General features: G+C 44.3%; 2 long non-coding RNA genes across 2 annotated transcripts; one reads left to right on the top strand and one right to left on the bottom strand.

Annotated features, from left to right (window-relative positions):
• Positions 1 to 4,268: 4,268 nt before the first annotated feature.
• Positions 4,269 to 17,323, top strand: LOC125940412 (uncharacterized). The gene is made up of 4 exons (XR_007463626.1): positions 4,269 to 4,431; positions 12,643 to 12,821; positions 14,333 to 14,909; positions 17,105 to 17,323. It is a non-coding gene; the product is annotated as an uncharacterized LOC125940412 (long non-coding RNA).
• LOC125940413 (uncharacterized) lies at positions 14,313 to 14,935 on the bottom strand. The gene is made up of 2 exons (XR_007463627.1): positions 14,835 to 14,935; positions 14,313 to 14,419 (listed from the first exon to the last, which is right to left on the bottom strand). It is a non-coding gene; the product is annotated as an uncharacterized LOC125940413 (long non-coding RNA).
• Positions 17,324 to 19,795: the final 2,472 nt, after the last annotated feature.

Below are 19,795 nucleotides of genomic sequence, written 5' to 3'. Positions count from 1 at the left end.
CAGCGAAGCTGCTACCGCCGTGGCAGTGGCAGCTGGTTGAATGTGACACATCGTTTATTGAAGTCACAAAACACGACCCAGATGCACACATTCAAATGCACTTTTTAGAACTGAAGTCAAAGTGCTCTTGCCCTGAATTTTACACAGACGCATCAAAGTCACATGCTGGCGTTTCTTATGCGGCCGTTGGTCCGTCCTTCTCGGAATCCGATGTACTTTATCCACAAACAAGTATCTTTACGGCAGAGGCCTATGCAGTACTATCCGTAGTGAAACACATTGATAGACTGAAACTCCAAAGGCTGTAATATTTACCGACTCGTTAAGCGTTGTTAAAGCGTCAATGATGCCGCAGAACCTAAACACCCTGTAATTATCAACCTCTACTCATTCATCTGCTCTGTTTATGCATCTAAACAACAAATCATAATATGCTGAGTGCCTGGGCATAGAGGCATCGAGGGTAATGTCCTTGCCGACCAAATGGCCACGCCAATAACATTGCACGCTATTTATCCTAGAGCTGCTATACCTGCAACAGATTTGAAACCTTTCTTGAGTAAGAAACTGCGAAGCCACAAGCGAAGCCACGCTTGTGGAATGCGGAAAAAAATAACAAGCTTCACTTGAATAAGCCACAGTTAGGTTTCTAGCCCTCTACATCGAAAACACGGCGAACAGATGTCCTATTCTGTCGTCTCAGAATAGGACACACATATGGTACTCACAATTTTCTATTGAATGGTAATGATCCTCCAGGCTGTGGTAGATGTGGCGAGAGGCTCACCGTCCTCTACGTCCTGCTGGAGTGTCGGGAAGCCGAGAGAGAGAGGAAGAAACATTTTCCTGTCGCATACCGCCATTGTGTTCCTCTCCATCACACTATGTTTCTGGGTAAAGAACCGCTTTATATTACCAAAGCAGTCCTCGCTTTTTTGAGTGATGTTATCTTGCATTTATTAGCCCAAGAAATACTTAGCGCATCCTCTCTCCAGAGGATGCCACTGTGATAGTAGCTCAGTATAGCACATGCCTCCAGGCCCTTACATTTCATGGGCTCTGTTAAGGCATTAGTGTTTTTTTTTTAATTTTAGCCTCTGACTAATTTTAGTATATCATCAATCTTTCACAATGCATCCCTCGTATCCATAGCACACTTCATTAGTCATTGCCATATTCTTAGTACCTATACATTTTACGCACTTATACAGCGACTATTTTAGGCCTCTTTACAGCCATGTCACATCTGTTTTATCAACACCTTATAATTCACCATTCATGTACCACTGACAAGTCATTATCATCGCCTTGGCGCTCTTTGGCCACATGTGGCCCTTGCGCCAATAAACTCCAACAATCATCATCAAAATGTACATATATGAATTGAAGAACTGTTCTGGGAGCCAAGCAAGATAAAATATCTTTTGTCTTGCGGTGCGCACTCCGTATACATGCCGCAGTGTTTGGTTGACAGCAGAGAGATTTCATTAGAGTTTTTTATGTACACATTGATAATAGGAGAAAAAATGCCTTTTCAAATGTGTTTCATTTTGACATAATTTCTTCGTAATCACAAACACATCAGATATACTTCGTACTTGTTCAGAATTATACGTCCTGATGTCTCCTGCAGCTGTAGGCGACCGTCATACCTTGAAGGAAAAAAGAAATCCCGCTCAATGTTAGACAAATTTAAAGCCTGTTTCACCTTGGCCCTGTTAGGACTATGTTTTGTTCAATAGTTGTTCGAGGCAATATAGTGGTGACCTTGCAGAAAGCAGGTCTTAATGTTAACCGTAAATTTCTGAGGCTAAGGAATAACGACTATCGGACTGCCCTCATTGTGGTCTGCCTTGAAAACCAAACTCGACTGCGCGTAATTGCACCTTATTGTGGGAGAGAAGCATTGTCCAGACTGTGCTCAACGCCTTTGCTTTGACCTGCTACTTGACATGCAGACTGTTGCGGTAGTGAATGGCATCGCAATGGTGTGCATACATTCTTTTCCATTTTTTACTTCAAATCTCGGCTCTCTTGTTGCTTTCCATTCCCTTTATACCCTCTTTCCCCAGCACAGAGTAGGTCGCTTGTATTTACACTGCTTACACTGCCTGTCTTCCTATCTTTCTTCCTCCTTCCTGCAAGAGCACGTACCAGCATTATAAAACTAGGTGTGAATGATTTACTACAGATAGCAGGACATTCTATAACACACTTCACATGTGCATAACTCATAAGAGATTGTGAACGACATGCAAATGTCTTCGACCGTAGAAGTTACAGTACTGTATTTGAAATTTCACTGGCATTATTACCACCAAAGTCAATCCATTCTTAACGTGATCACAATTAGCGCATACATAGTGTAAGCAAACTAATCAAGCTACGACAATAGACGAACACACGTAATATTCTGCCCACGCAACTAAATCGAACAACATAGCGTTCAGTTGCGTTCTTTACATTATGCACAAACACATTTCACAAATACTTGGCCTCCTCAAAATCAACTGAATGCGCTTGGGCTTATGGTTGACTTCACAGTCATATTTCGTCACAATTGCAGTGAAACATTGAAGGACACTTTGTAAATTCCAAAGTGTGTTCGGCGAATGCCTGTGCCCATTCGGCTGACTACTGCCCCATGCGCATTCGCTCATTCTTCTTCTTGCGTTTGGTAACGGGTAATCCACATTCTTGAAGAGCTTCTCCGAACCGCTTGCCGTGGAATCATCACCGGGCCGCTTGGGAGCCATCCGACTAACCCAACTGCTGCAACGAGACGTTAGACCAAGTAGCGTGGCCGCGCGTGCCGCTATGCCATCACGTGATTGCTGAGACATTGTAAGGGGGAGAGGCCACAGCTGTGCCGGCGCAACTGTTGCTATGCGCCGCTGTGCCATCACGTTATTCTGAGAGAGTGTGAGGGGAAGAGGCCACAGCTTGCACCGTTCCAGGGCACGGATGGACGGACAGACGGTCGGACGCCGCGAGTATGAGCCATTAAAGGCTTTCCCCTTAATAACTATTTGCCCCACATTGTCATTTGACACTCAGGGCACGAAAGTACACGGCGCGAATAGTGTACATTCTAGAAGACATGCGAACGCTAGCTGTTACGCTGGAATCTTCCGTGAGTCATGAATAAATAGCCGAAACACTTTACTGCAGATTAGACGTTTTTAGACGTTTTTATTTTCTGTTCTTGGTGTAACACAAGTGCACCAATACTAAGGCCAAGAGCTGTTCTTGGGCACTTTCTTGCCCACGATCGGGCCGTCAAGCTCGGCTTGGCGGTCCCTACGTGGGACTAGCCGGGTGGCGCGAGGTCTCTCCTGGGTCTTCTCTGGACCTCAATAAAGTTATTTCACTCACTCACATTCAGAAATAAGTGAAATGAAATGAATTATGTCGGACGAGCATCACATGCGCTCCTCACTGTCGTTTGGCCTGAATGTAGCTTGTTTTTGTGGGTTCAAGCTTGTCCCACAAAGAGCTGGTGTTGCGACCCGTCGTTGTGAAATAATTTAATGTTTCACCCTCGCAACAGCGTGACAATATGCCGTATGCCTGATGAATGTTTATCAAGTTATACGTGGTAAACATTAAGAGTAGCAGCTGCAAGTTTTACTGCATTTATAATCTTTAGGCATGGTTGTTGTTTAGTCGTGCTTGCATATTGCTGATGAAAACATAGTGATTCTTTCAGATGCCCACCGAGGCTGTTTTTCAGATAATATTACCGTCGCATGATCACGGCAGTGTTTGACGAAAGTGAAAAACACCTGGACATATCAAATATATGTGTGGTCTATTACAGCTAGGAAATGAATAAATTTCAGCATGGTACATATTTCTTTAATGAGCCTTTAATTTTTTCTCAGTAGATCAGTTCACATTACAATCAAATTCATCTACAGCGTTGCTTTAAAAGGTTTTATTATTGTAAGGACGATCAGAACTTATACATTGGTATGCGAGAACATTAATTACCACGGGGCACTGTCTTGTCTATCTGTGAATTTTTGTTCTTGTAGCGCACGTTCACTAAAATGACGTGGTGTTCGTAAATCATTTATTCTGAAATGACACTTACTGCGCTGGTGATCACATCCGCTACTGCGCCGATTGTAGTCAGTAACTGCTGCTAAAACGTTGAGAACAATACGTTTTCTAAAGGCGATCATTCGAGACCTTCTTGATTGATGAAGTATTGTGGAGCTCGCAGTCCTGACTATATATTTTGGATGAGGAGTTGCTGGTGCGTTACTCCGCTCTGGAAGTGATATCAAGATGAAGCTAGTGCTCTTACTTACCTTCTTCAACGCCGCCCTTTCCACGTCTTCTCAAGAGACGGCCTCTGCGAATAATGGAGACAACCCACTCTGGGCGAATGAGCAACTGCTTGGGAAATATCAAGCTGCCTGGGAAGTAAGACATCTTTTTGGCTAGGGATAATTCAGATATATTGTTCACTAATGATTGTAATTTTTGAAAGCGTATAAATACCGAGAATTAGGATCAGGACTATTTCTTGTTTTATGCAGCTGCACAACTGATGTTGAACATCATATATTGAACACAGCAGACGTGCTTGATGAAATATATTTTTGTACAGTTTATAAAAGCGCAAATCAAATGTTGCCGTAATGTCATGCTCTCAATTGATTCGTTATGTAACTTGTTTAACGTAATGTCCTAATTAGTCTCGTAGATATTCTAAATTTTGCCACGCGAGTTCTTTATCCTATCACAGAAAGCACTATAAATTGACTTTGCAGTAATCAAATATTCTTTTGGACAACATTTTAAAGCGAAGCTTTGTTTGCATGTCGTCTCATGGTTTTGGAAGGGTCGGTCGATCTGCAAGTCAGCCGGTAAGCCAGTCGCTAGTCAAGTTCTCGGTATTTAGATTGCTCTAGTAAAAAAAAAGCAGAAACAACAACAACAAAAAATTTAAGAAAAGCACACTGTGCCGTAATCGCACGTTATCAGTTATCTTACCAACGCCAGTTAGCTCTTTCTCATGAACACAGCGTGCTGGTGATGATTATTGTTGCGATAGTATGGCATATACACACATCGAGGGATCGACGGGGATCATTTTTCCGTGTGTTGTTTATCATTTATGATTTCCATTCTATGGCAAATAATCTCATGAGGGGATTGGCCAAGAAGCAGGCCATATATAAGGCGCCCGTGCCAATTATATTTTTGAGATGATTGCCCTGTTTGGATTCTAATCACCATTTCCATGCTGCGGCAGATACTCAAAGCGCCGGATCAGCCAATAATTGGCGGGTACATTTCGAATAAATGAGAAGAAGCTAAACAATACAACGCAATAGTAGAGATGTCATCTTGCCTAGCACATGCGCGTGTGGCAGCTTACGCCAAAGGCCCATAAATCGCACGAGCAAAATTGAAGGGCTTACTCAACCACTTCAAGAAAACTGCGCGTTATATAGGTTCCAAAATGCATGTTCGATCTGCATGTAAGTTTTCTGAAGATTAACCAAGCTGATTATCTAATCAGATACACATTTTGTGTGTGGCTTGATAAATTAAAAAATGCGAACGAATGAAAAACAGGTTGAAATTTCATATTGTTACCGGTTATACTTTTCCCAACCTACGCGCCGCTACTGACGCTGCTAAGCAGCGCCTCTCTCTTAGGCAAATGAAAAAAATCACCGGCGCTTCCACACCGTGAAGATGGTCGAACAGGGAAGCTGTGTTAGTTACACCGAGTGTTATATCTGCATGTGTTGCACGTGATGCAATTGCGTAAACACAATAAACACAGATCTACAGCAGGATGTTATATTATACTGGAATGTTGCGACGCGACAAGAAGCAGTGACTTCCGACGCTAGACGAAGAGTGTCTAGTTCTCTGGTCGAAACCTGCCGAGCCGCCGCGAGAGGCATCGGCTGCAGTAAGGGACAAAGCGCGCGGTCGGCACGAACGCGGGGAAACGTGGACGGCGTCGGTAGCAGCTCTATGCGTTGCGCGTTATCCGAAAGTGCACGCCGCAAATAAACATATTCTCTTATCGCCTCTCCGCATCGTGTCCAGCGTGGCCACTCATTGGTCGCCTTCTCCCCCTGCACGCCTCTCCTCTTCTGCTGGTGATGCGACCTGCCCTCCCCTGGCGCGGCTCTCATCTTCTCCTAGTCACGTGACCTGCGTGGCGCCGGTCAGACGGCGAAGAGTCGACTAAGAACAGCTAGGCTGTTAAAGAACCATGAAACGGTTTGGTCAAATTTTGTAGACACGTAGGGTACAGCTACAGTAAAACATTCGCGTCACAAATTAAGTGAAGCGTCTTATATTAAGAGAGCTACGGACGATTACAAGTTACCTTCCTCCCTAGGCATGCATTTCTTCCTCAACTCGTTCGCTGAGTGATCTGGACTAAGCTGCGCCTTCGCTGGCTCAACGTCATGTTGCGACGTGAAGTCGTCTACTTCCGGTTGTCTAGGAGCCAGCTATAGTGTACTAGATAATGGTCGAGTGGGCCGAACGGCGCTCTCCCGCTGAGGCGCCGCGTGTGGAAAAATTTTGCGAGGGCGCTGCGAGCGAACTGGATTGGGGCGGAGACGCGCTCCGCGGCATATTCAACGCACTTTCGCTGCGGGCGCCGAGGCCGATTGCGCATAGTACGCTCTTAAAATAGTGCTTTATTTCAACTGCAAATTTATGTTTACACCATCTTGCCAAACATATATATTTGAGGCATGGATTATACAACGCGTCGTCTTCAGTTTTGTTGTCGTTGTCAAGCGCGTCGTCTGCTAGCGAGCGCGCGTTCGCTACGCGGACGCTGGCGGCGCCCAGTTTTTCTCGCAGAACGTCTGTGTAGTACATTTGTTTTTATGTTTTAGTTGCTTTAGTGCGCTCATGACTCTTGACGGCGGGTACCAAAGGTAGTTTCAGTCAAGTGAACCATTGTTTTTAACACTGTCTTCTAAAAGCAACTGGCATCTCTGCAACATGAAGCTACGTACGAAAATTTTATTATTGATAGCGTGTCATTTTACGCGCGCTTCTTGTCGGTGGATATTGATCAGGAACAATGATCGAAGAAAACAATATTAAAGCGAAATAAACCAGGTTTATTAGCTTCGTGGCGCGAAGAATGACCGATCTATTTCTACGTAATTAAATCAAAGGGTACATTGAGAATGGTACAAATGGTACAGTGAGAACTCCCGACCGCGCACGTTTGCATATGAAACACACGTATTAGCGAATACTGCACATAAAACTCTCATTCGCAGAAATAATATTCATAGCAGGCAGTTAATATATATATATATATATATATATATATATATATATATATGTGTGTGTGTGTGTGTGTGTGTGTGTGTGTGTGTGTGTGTGTGTGTGTGTGTGTGTGTGTGTGTGTGTGTGTGTGTGTGTGTGTGTGTGAATGTGTTATTGATATGCTGTACGACGCCGAACAGTCGTTTCCGTACGAATGTAACGCATAACCGCACTATTGCAGTCTCAAAGGTGAGAGACCATGCAGGTGCGGACTGTTATTCCGAATGATTGTGCTGTCGGAGAGTTGTGGCTGTTGCGCAGAGGCGCAGTTCCTGAGAAAATTAACGCAGGGGTGTTAATAAGTCCGGCTAATAAGCTGCTAATAAGCCCTGCTAATAAGTGTAATAAGCTGTCATTCAATATAAATGCCCCGTTTTGGGGCAGCCTGTAAATCTGCTAACTTGATTCAGGCAAGGAAAACTTTTTTTTTGACAGTCTCACCATCTTTGCAACCCATTAAAACTGGGTGCCCCATGTGGTACTACACTTATCTTCTTGAACGAACGCAGAAGATCTACACATATCTGTACGTGTATGTGAGGTATGCCGTTTCTCTAATTGCTTCATTATTGTCGTTATGATAGTGCGTCGAATAACTGAAAGCAGCCGTTTATAATATACAAGCTGCTTATATAGTTGAGCGGACAAACATTTGGGAATGGCATTACATTTATGTATGAAATATAGGATAAGCGTAACATGTTTTTCTCGGAAATCAGACTCGAGAATAATTTATTTTGTTTACACTCCTAGCAAAAAGACGAAGAACGCAGCCACCTGTCTTTTTTTTTTTAGTTCAAACAAATTTGTGGGTTTTACGTGGCAAAACCACGATATGAGTATGAGGCACCCGGTTTAGATTTCCCCACCTGGGGCTTTTTAACGTGCACCTAAATAGAAGTACACGAGTGTTTTCCATTTGTTCCCATCGAATTCCACGACGGATTGAACCCGCGAGCTCCAGTTTAGCAACGCAACGCCGTATATCCACTATACCGGGTGTTCGAAATAAAGTTTTAGGGGATTTTTAAAAATCTCCTGTGGCAGTTAGCACAATTCTCATTGATGAGCTGGGTTATTCGAAGAGGCGGACATTAGTAGCACGAGAATCGAAACACCTATTCAACTTATTAACAAAATTGATTAATGAACTTCTTAGTTAATTACTTTACGACACATATTGCAATTTACGAATTGTAGCCGGTGAGGTTGCAAAACGCATCCACTTGAAATGAATTTCCAGAATGACACCAGAATGACACCGACCGCGATAAATGACCCCGTGCCCATTACTCCGCATTCTGTTACGCGAGTAAGGAGGAAACTTGAATAGAATGTTGCGCTGCAGTTTTTTTTTTTCAATAACGATGCTTCCCGTAAATCTGAGTACCCGCCGCGGGGGCTCAGTTAGCTAAGGCGTTGCGCTGCTGAGGACGAGTTCGCGGAATCGAATCCCGGCCGCAGCGGCCGTATTTCGATGGAGGCGAAATGCAAGAAGCCCGTGTGCTTGCGTTGTAGTGGACGTTAATGAACCCCAGGTGGTCAAAATTAATCCGGAGCCCTGCACTACGGCGTGCCTTATAATCAGAACTGGTTTTGGCACGTAAAAAACCCCAAAAGAAGAACGAAATCTGAGTACAAGGTGCCGGATGGGGCAGATATGCTTTACTTGTTTGAAGCGGCAAGCAGGAAGGTTACATATGTTTCTCCGTTTGCGTTCCGCAAGACCTACTGATGGAAAACTATATGCGGAACAATACACACGAGAGATACATGCTGCTTGAAGAACGAGAAAAATATTTCTTCTTCAAAGGGAACCGTACAATAACATAGTAGAATGAAAGCCGACACTGCGGCCGCAATGCACGGGCAATCACCGAGCGGCATTAAAAAATAAAATGAAGAGAAAGAAAGGCATTTGTTCTTAAGACATATATACATGTCATATTCGATTATGAACACCATTTGAGAGGTCTGAACGCAAATACGAGCGCGCGAAGTAGTGCGATTGACCCTGCCGAGCAGTATCGCCAGCAGTTTCCAACGGCGCGACCTTGATGCGGCCCAATCCAGTTCGATCGCAGCGCCGCCACAGTATTTTTCCACGTCGGGCGCCTCACTGCAAAGCATGCGCCGCCCCAGCCGCTCGTCCCACTCGACCATATTCTAGTACACTCTAGAGCCAGCGCACGAAGGCTCTCTACAGTGTTGGCTCTCCAACTTTTCCGCTAGCCGCCTGGCCGTCGATCTCCAGCGAGAGCAATCAAGTAGCGTGCGTTGCAAAGCGTTCTGTCGCAGCGACGAGCGTGTCCGGTATTCCGGTAACCGTAGACGAGCTGGGTGGTTTGACGGATAGGCAGAGGCGTAAACTAAAGCCCCTCCATACTGCTTTGATGAAGGAGCTTCGTAGACGTACGTGAGTGGCCTGATCGGCATGCATGGTACAGCCATCTTGTGGCGCAGAGCTTAACCAGTCAAATACAGAGCTAATATTGCTGTAACCAAGTGTAAAACCTTTTAAACGTATAAAAAGACAAGGTGTTCATCATTACGCTCCTGCCGAAAACTTGAGCCAGTAGCAAAGTAGAAAAGACTTGGTTACTCCTATATGAGCTCTGTGTTTGGTTGAACTTTGTGCTGCCAGGTGGCTCCACCGTGCAAGTAGTTCACGTTTGGGCATCCGTTCATCACGTAAAACGCACAGCACACTTGCGCTTACCGAATACCGAACGCGCTAAGCTATGTTGTGGTAGTAATCCTTCGGCGTGAAGTTACGGCCGCAAACTCGTAGATGCTGTCGCCGTTTTGATACCGTCAGTCCGATGCGCTGCAACCACACCGCTCGTCTGCTGCCTAGCAGCGGGGCCCGATGTCGCAGCTTGACATGTCGCCGATTGCTACGTTTGCAGCCCACAACGCAACAAAGGCGAACCATGGGGCCCGCAAGGAGGTTTAAAAAGAAAAAAACTTGGGTGCTCGAGAAAAGAAAGAACGAGACCAACAGTAACCGCGCCACTCTCGTCAGCACAAAACACGTTGTAACACAAGCAGACGACACATGCTGGGGCCGGAAGTGCTTTTAGTGTGGTGATACATGTCCGTGTGCATTCTCTTTCTGTTACTTTCTTTTTATAGAAAGAAATTAACTAATATCTAAACTATTATGAACAACACTTGTTCACCATAATGTTGGAAAAATTATCAATGACGCGCCCTGGGCAGCTGATCGGATAGCTCGCCCTACATACATGTGGTAAAATCGCGTCATTTGGTGAGGGGCAGTTGAAAACTAAGTCGATTGGCATGCTGTGATCGGTAGCGATGTACCTTTTCAAAACCTTACGATAAATTACACGCTCTACGTGGACCGCTTAGGTGCGTCAATTAATGATCAAAAGGCCCTACTCTAACGACTCAGTAGGTTTGTACAAAATCGTCAAAATTGTTTCAGGGTCCCTTTAAAAGTCGCCAGGCAGCGTGGTTGCGCAGGTGTGTTTGTAGAAGAAAACTCGCGGCGTAATTCTGGCTCCATTGCATTTGCTCGCGCAAGCCTGCCGTTCAGTGCCACATCAGCATCAAAAACATGAAGGGCTGACACTTGCCAGTGATACTCTACACATTTCTGTTCAAGTAGCGCCAAAGAAGGAGGTGACAAATGTTTGACGTTTTAGCATGCGACGTTTTTATCCGCGTGCCAGTGTCAGTGAAGGGTGCTCTCGCATGTAACTAGGGTCCCTTATCAAAGGGGAAAATGGGGCGAAGTCTTGCTAGATACCACCGCTGAGAGGCATCATTGCACAGGTGTAACGAGTGGTGCGATGCGACGTGATACACTACATGTTATAAACGAAAACGAACAAAGTGGCTCAGTACTAGTTTTCGTCAAAGACTCCATACAAGTGGGAAGAAACTCGCATGAAAAGGCGCCTCACAGGTACGAAGTGAGACGATTTTAGCATTGCGTCGCGTGGCGAAATGACGGTGGTGTCGCTGAGGTGTTTAAACTCATGAGCATTTTATACCCTAGTCACTCATGCATCTTGGAGCGTTGTCGAGTGCAATCCTGATCGGGTGCTCCTACGCGGCAACTTTCGACTGCCATTTTGCAAGATACGGAAATGGTAGACCTGGATTGTAGGCTGTCGTCTACACCTTAATGCTGCATGAGCTCGACCAACTGAATCCACATTGTTGGACCATGAAACAGCTACCATTCTCGATGATGGCTGAAAACTGTGGTCGATCTCGTGCATGATCGCGATGGAAAGGGCCCGTGTTGCAGCTGCTATTATAAAACGACCGAGAGCCAAAGCGAATCAAACCGCTGCTTCCCTCCTCTCGCAAGACAAATCGCGGAATCAAGATGCGACATAGTACGGTCTCAGTCTTTTTTTGGAAATGGGGTACCGAATCATACGCCTGTGCTCAACTGATTGCAACTTGATGCTAGAGAAATAATAGCGATCGAGCGCGAGCTGTTAAACAAACACGAGCAAGCACAATGTACGTCGCACGCGCAAATCAGCCGACCCTCAATGCGTCACTCAAAGCACATGGAAGAATAGCAGCCGCAGTATTCTCCTCGCCACGCGTAAACTGTCATGTCTGAACTACGGGCCGAAGCAGCAACGCTGGCGCGAATAATGGCAAACATTCAGTAAAACGGCAACCTTTCCGATAAATTTGATTCTGCAGAGTGCGGTGATCCATCTTTCCCTACGTTCCTGTTCATACCATTTACGCTCGGAACTGTAGAACTTGACAGGTGGCTGCATGCACGAGGTGTTTTTGTCACTGTTGTGGTAGTTCATAAAGTAACAGTACTGTTCAACTTGGCTATGCTACCGCAGTACCATCGTGAATCAATGCTTCTATTGAAAAATAAACATGTGACGTCGACTGAATTTTATTTTATTATTAGGAACATATAACAAGTCTCAAGGACTGTAAATGAACTGACCATGTCTACTTAAAAAAATATCTGTATTTCCCTTCATATTTTCGGGATAAATATTGGTAGCGACAGTAAAGTATGGAATATTCATTTCGAGAAACTTCACACCACTGGCAAAAAGCCCTGCTCTGTCCACCGTTTATTTTCATTAGCTTAGCAATATCATCTATTATAAAATTATGCGGAAATATTCCGGACGGCAAAGAATTAACCCATCAAATATCACATTATAAGGCAATAAAATTTCATTGGCGTTCTCGGGATTTGTACGAGAGTGAGCTTATTAAAAGAAAACATGATTTCTTTATTTCAGTTGAGTTTTTTTTTCTTTTTTTTCTATCTATCACGCTTTTCAGAGCATCAGTCAGCCTGAATCGGTGACTTACGTCCTCGCAAAGACAACGTACGAAAATGACACAGGATCATGGGGAGCCCAGTTTAAGTGCCTGCAGGTGCAAGAAACAGAAAGAAATGAAACAGAATATACTGTGAAATCTGTTTTCACGTTCAGAAACGCTTCTTCTATAACAAAGTAGTAAGTACCGCTACATATCAATCAAGATATCGAAAGTTACTCGCTAGACGTTAAAATTGTATATTTACCTAACTACATTCGAATGTTCAACATCGTCCCGTAGTGTGCTTGTATTTGTATAAACGGAAGACACAGTGGTAAATTCACGTTACTAAATGCTTAATAATAAATGGAAATTGCCACACCATATAAGTACAATGTGCAAATGAAGCACTGTGACAAAATTTGGGCAGATAAATATCCCTGTCTTTGTCATAATTATAACATTATTGCCTATTCTTGCGTCATTGACATTTAAATTTAAATATCTTGCGAAATTGTTGTTCATACTCCTTCCGAGCGGACTAGCTTTGGGAATATTGTGGTAATTTCCAAAGTAGCAGCGTAATAATGAGAACATACGCTATATAATAATTAATTCACTTTCATTCTATTTGTTTTCCCTTTATATTGCCATGCAGAAAAAGCCAATTAAAGATCACGTCGTTACATTTTCTCCTTCTGCATCGTTAAAATTCCACAGTTCTGATGACCACGGGAACGATATTAGTACACTTTACATGTCGGTGCAAAGTTCTGATGACAGCCACGGATATTAACACTTGCTCCCTTTGGGTGAACGTTGCAAGCAACGGACGTTTAAGTAATATATAGATACGGAATTAAGACGTAAATAAAAATGTCCCATGTTATAGTTGGTTTCACATTCCCACAAGGCAATTTTTAGTAAGGTACTATTTCATATTCACACGGTTCCAATGCTACGCCCAAGTACGCCATAATTATTCATTTAGAGGTGCTCTAATTCATAAGAGTATCATACTGGAATAATTATTAGGGCAGCATGCATCTCCGTAGTGTACACTCGCTACCTGATAAACAGTCCTCTCCACGAATGGCATTAAGGAAAAAAAATATCATCGATGCGCATAACAGAACAAAACGGTGATCTGAGCAACTGTTTTTTGAAGTACGCCAAAATGTGGCTCGTTAGGGTTTTCGCGGGCGCGAAATCTGCATTTAACATTCGAATAACAATTGACATTAGGAGCCATGGTGTCACGCTGGTATGGAGAAATATACACAGATCTCGCTCAATGGCAGCGCACACGCGCTGTCAAACTTGCCTCCACTAAATTTGCAGAGGCTGCCGCAGCAATGAACACAAGAAATTTCCTCTGAAATAAAAAATAAACCGGAAGATTGATTAGGGAACGCCTTGCAAATATTTTGCTCAAATAGAGAACTGGGCCATTTTAATTTTAATTTATAAGGTCCCACGACATCGCTTTTTTCGCTGTACTTCACAACGCAGAAAAGAATAAAATTGATTATTTATTTTCACAATCATCATTGATCTGAATTAGCTTTATGTGACTTATTACGGCGATACATAGGCTGGGTTTTTATTTACGTTGTCATTATAGGTATTAGTTCTTGTTTTCACTAATTTATCAGTGATACCTTAGTTTTATAACATCTTTCGCTTCATCTTCCTCTTTTACCTTCAGTTACAACGTGTCAGAAACAGTGAAGGCCTGTTTTTCAATATGGATACAAGAAAACAAGGAATGCCTTTGAATACCAAGTGGGTAAGTCTCTTTAAACACATTGAACAACTAAGCTTAATATCTAAATCCTAGTTAGGAACTATTTAAGGGATGGCGAGAGTATGCCAGCGAAGATTTAGCTTCAGTGGCACACACTCGATTTTTTTCCCTTTTCTCTGAGAACGTTCTTGTTCAAAGTGAGGAGACCACTGAGCAAGCCTATACTTACACAGGTAATACTTGCATAGCTGGATGCGGTAGGTTAGCAACAAAAATGCTACCAGTTTCTCACGAAAAACGTATAGCCCTTGGTCCTTCAAGCTCTTTTTATGAGTGGAACAATAAATCTTTACTTATGGCCTTAGAATACACATCAAGGTTAAGCAAACACTCTTTATGAAATGCTGGTTCATTGCGCAACACTTTGGTAACATGCATACATTTGTATACTGACAGGTGGAACTGAACTTGACCGACACGCTCATTTTCACTGATCGAAAACTATGTTATGTTTTTCATGTGCCTTATGCAGACAACGGTAAGTAGCTATGCACACTTTATTATTCTTGCATTTACGTGATATGGTAAATGTGCACAAAATTGGCCATGTTTGAAATAGTAATTGCCCGATAAGGTCAATTATGCCTAATACTGATTCAGAAGCGAAAACTTTTAGCAATACGTGTAAGGGCCACAAGCCTAAATTTTGACATACATATTGAAGGGAAGAAATAACAGAAGGTTTGCCTGCGCCAATCGCGGAATATCGAGCGAAAGCTAATTTTCTTGCGCGCTTGTGGAATCTGTTGTGCTCGAGACGCATTTGTCTTTCTTCGGTAGTTTCGGTGGCTCGTTTAAAAGCCACGAATTACCCGCCGCGGTGGCTCTCTTAGCTAAGGCGTTGCGCTGCTGAGCACGAGGTCGCATGATCGAATTCCGGCCACGGCGGCCGCATTTCGATGGAGGCGAAATGCAAAGACGCCCCTGTTCTGACGTTGTAGTGCACGTTAAATATCCCCAGGTGGTTAAATTTAATTCAGAGCCCTCTACTACGGCGTGCCTCATAATAAGAACTGGTTTTGGCACGTAAAACCCCAGACAGAACGCCATGAATTGTCCACTTTGTTGCTGCAGTCGCAGTCGCTTGGCCACATCTTTCGTAGCTATATGCTACGAATACCTCCTTTAGAAATTTGCGACAACGATTCACTTTCGACATTCATTTCACACATACGCACGCGGTCGCCGTAGCGCACAACGCGAGGCGTAAGAGAAGAGTGACTAAGTGGATGGCACGCGTGCATGTTTTACACGTAGCTCCGTAGATTTCCATGACGTCACGAGTGGCGGCGCTCGCGATCATCGTTAAAGGGTAATGGAGGTGGAGCCGGGCGTTTGCGGGCATAGAGTTGGCTGTGCGCACGCCTTCGCGCAGGGCGTATGACGACACTTTATACAGACAGAGGCGAAATCCGGGCTGGAGGGCTAGGAGTGCTTTCGCAGTGAAAAGTACTCATACATGTGCACTAGAATGCACGTCCCACGAGCCCAGTTTGTCAGCCGCAACTGCAAAGCAATATCACTGCACGTTGCTAAAGCACTACGCGGCTGGTCAAGGGGTCTCCTCTTCGGTAGCAATGGCAGTTGATACTCGTTTGGTAGCAACTTGAGGGGAAATTCCTTTTCCAGCCCAACACAAGGCGCACCTTGCGGTTCCGCAGTTCTTTGTAGACAGCTGCACGCCGCTCTCTGTCAGAACAGCGCACGCGAGAATTTCGTGAATCGTGCATATGTTTTTGATACCTTGCTACCAGAAATGTACACAGGTGTTTGCAACTGCTCTCTTCACATTGCGCGTGAAAGCCTCACGAGTTTTTCGTCGCACAAGTTACGTGCGGCCTGGCGTTCACACCTGCGCCAAAGGCCCCGTTAGATTTGAACAGCGCATCATCGGCGGTGCACAGAGGTGCATCTCCCCTTCAATTGTCTTATCAGTCGTCGCCACGTGCTTTGCGCTTTGTATATACTGTAAATGGCAATTCAGTAAGCACAATTACGTCCCGTGTCGCCTAATTCAGTGCCAGGAGCCCACGCTTTACAGCTCAACTCTCTCAGTTTATTCACAGCACGATCCTTCACGTTTGACGTGGCCTCAGAGACCAGGGCCGAGGATGACTTCCTCGCGTAACTCGTGCTTGCGATGTATCTGATTCCAGATACTCTAGCTTTGTGGTTGTGTAAAAAACTACAGCAAGTGACATGTTAGACGAACAAGATAATTAGCGACACCATGTTGAATTTCAAAGCAGGTACAAATTGATTTACGTCGTACTCGTGTGTGGGCTGCACACATAAAATTTTAGCTGGAATTTCCGAAAGAAATTGGCTCCGACTGTATGTTATAGGGTCTATAAGCTATATTGTCTGAAATAATTTATCCTTATGCGTTAATTTTCCGAACAAGATCCCCCCACAGGAAAATATTCTGCTATATCAAATGATCGTTGTTATAAATTTTTAGGCAACAATGTTTTATTTCACTTTCCCGCTGCTACACAATGACGCTGGATCATGTTTTCGCCGCTTAACGCGAAAACTTATCATTTGAAGCGATAAATTATTTTAGTGTATTTATATTGTTCGGGAAAAGTCATTTTGAAGTGGCCTTACAGTAACGGTGTAGTATGAAAAAAAAATTCTTCTAATATATGATTTTGGCACCCATTGTTTCAGGCTGTGAACTCTGGGTCAAGAAGAGCCACTACAAACAGATACCAGACTGCTGCATGTTCGTGTTCAATGTTTTCTGTGCGAAAGGCAAAAACACCTACGACATATTTAGTGAAGAAGAATGTGTTTATAACTACGGTGGCTTGATTTAAAGACTCCTCCTCAATAAAATACTGATTTTCTAGCAAGTAGTATGAATAACTGAATAATAAAGAGATTGTACCCAGTCAAAAAATCCGTCAAAGCGTTCTTGTCGGAACGACAGCATTCTTGTCGGCAACGACAAGATTCTTGTTTGCAACGACAGACTTCCTGTTTGCTGCCTTCCGACACCGACAGCAATGCTGTTTGCAACGACAGCATGTCTGTTTGCAGCCTTCCGACACCGACAGCAATGCTGTTTGCAACGACAGCATGCCTGTTTGCTGACTTCCGACACCGACAGCAATGCTGTTTGCAACGACAGCATGCCTGTTTGCTGCCTTCCGACACCGACAGCAATGCTGTTTGCAACGACAGCATTCCTGTTTGCTGCCTTCCGACATCGACAGCAATGCTGTTTGCAACGACAGCAAGCCTGTTTGCTGCCTTACAACACCGACAGCAATGCTGTGTGCACGATTGACTAGCAGATCGACACTAACGACGGAGCCCCAATATGGCGCCCGCGATTAGATGGGCACTGCGAAATGCGTCGCGGCGTCGACGCATGTTAGCTAATGCACGCATTTATGAGGCACGAGGCGACACCAAACCACAGGTATTCGATAAAGTGTATCTTCATGAAAGATCGATGCAAGTAGATTGGTATGGTGAGCCATCAATGAAGTAGGAAAGACGTCGCGATGAGTTGCCAAGGAAGCCCTCTCTTCTGCATGGCTCCGGCATTATTTGTAAACGCTGAAAACAGTCGTCCACGCGTGTCAGCTGCGTGAAGGCAAGAGCGAGTCTACTACGGGTGCATGCGCACATGACCAAAGTTGCCTTCTCAGTTGGCCTACATGCCGGCGTATTTCTGAAGCTGCGCGCTGCAACTACATGCGAGCACCGGTACAGACTATATAGACAGTTTTAGAAGAACGCTGTTTACGCTCCGCGCCGCTCAGATTTCATGCTCCGAGATACTGCAGGGAACTGCGTAGATTTCGCATTTGATAAGCGCGTCTTGCCGAGACGCGAGCGACGCGCTATCAACTCGGCTGCAAAACGACGACGAGGCCAAGTAGTCACCGCTATCACGCTCCGCTCAGTCGGCTTTGTAGCGGAGCGAGGGATGCGGTCTTCGTTCCGCTGCCGGTATGAGCGTCGTGCGCAAGCGCAATTATATCGTCCCCGCTAAGCGGTTGTGTGGCATTTGCTAGCATATGCCGGTCTGAGCGGGGCGGACAGCAAGCGCTCAGCTAAAACAGCTGATCGTATGCGCGCTCGATGTTATCGGAAGCGTATCAATGTTTCGTTCGGTGCAAGTCGATCACCGCAGGGAGATTGTATTATGCTTAATTTTGACTTCGTGCGTAGCTCTCGTGCCCAGTCTGCGTGTACGGTGGCAGCGCATTCAAGCTATTTTACACATATCTTTTTTGTGTATGGATATTCCCCCTCTTGTAAGAATGAATACAAATTTAATTTCATTTTTTATCATATAATAAATCAATCACTTTATTGTTGTATCATAGGTTAATTACACCAGGGTCTCAATGTACAAGACTGCAACACGTAGAAGCAGCTGTAGAAAGCCTCACACAACACTGCCCAAATGTTTGCTGCTGGAACAGCATAGATTTATGCCATGCATGTTCCTCGTTCATTACAGACATGCAAAAGTTTGACCACATTGCACAAAAGCAAATGCATAGGAAAAAAGTGCTTGTAAAATGACAATGTCACTTCCTAGCACTGTGCACAATAGCCACCAAGTGAATCACAGTGCTAAGACTTGCATGACTTAGTATTACAACCATACATACTTGCAATAAAAGTTCCCTTTGTGCTAGTGTGCAAGATACGGTTGACGGCACCATGAAAAAACAAACCAAAAAAAATGTGTAGTATACAGGAAGCGAACATTAAAATAACTGACTAACAGAAGTGAATTTGGATCGCTGCTACAGTCCCCTTTCTAACACTACAAACGCTTCTAATAGGAGTCAACCCTCTTGGTTTTCTGCCATGTATGTTCTAAGCAAGTCGATGCTCACAAATGCATGTTACAAAAATGAAGCAGTACTATTTTCTTAATATTTATTTTTTAATATTCTCCCTCACTGTCATTTACACAGCATCCAGTCATGACCTATTAACCTTTCATACCACAACAGCAACAAAACTGACAAAAGGCATCTTGAATTTTCTGTCAAGCAGCTGCTTTTGTCCACCAATGCAACAAAGCTATGCTGTCTTTGCCAAGGCTGAGAGCACAAGTGGCACGTGGTTAGCAACCAATGAGTAGAGCAACCAGTAGACACAATGCAAGAGCTAAGGCCACTTAACCCTTTCACACCGTTCCTTTCACACTGCGGTCAAACGCCAGCTGCACATTCAGCCCAAAGCAAGAACAAAACCTATACAAACTGCCACAGGGACACAGTGTAGAGAGCACTCACCGTCGGACAAGCAGTTTTCTTTTGAAACTTCGGAGAGAACCCTATCTGGACAGAGGGAACAGTTTTGAGAAAGCTAGGGCACAGATTGCGG

The sequence above is a fragment of the Dermacentor silvarum genome, chromosome 9, assembly GCF_013339745.2.
Source record: "Dermacentor silvarum isolate Dsil-2018 chromosome 9, BIME_Dsil_1.4, whole genome shotgun sequence".
NCBI lineage: Eukaryota > Metazoa > Arthropoda > Arachnida > Ixodida > Ixodidae > Dermacentor > Dermacentor silvarum.
The sequence above is the reverse complement of the archived record's forward strand: the minus strand, read 5'-3'. Positions and strand labels throughout refer to the sequence as shown.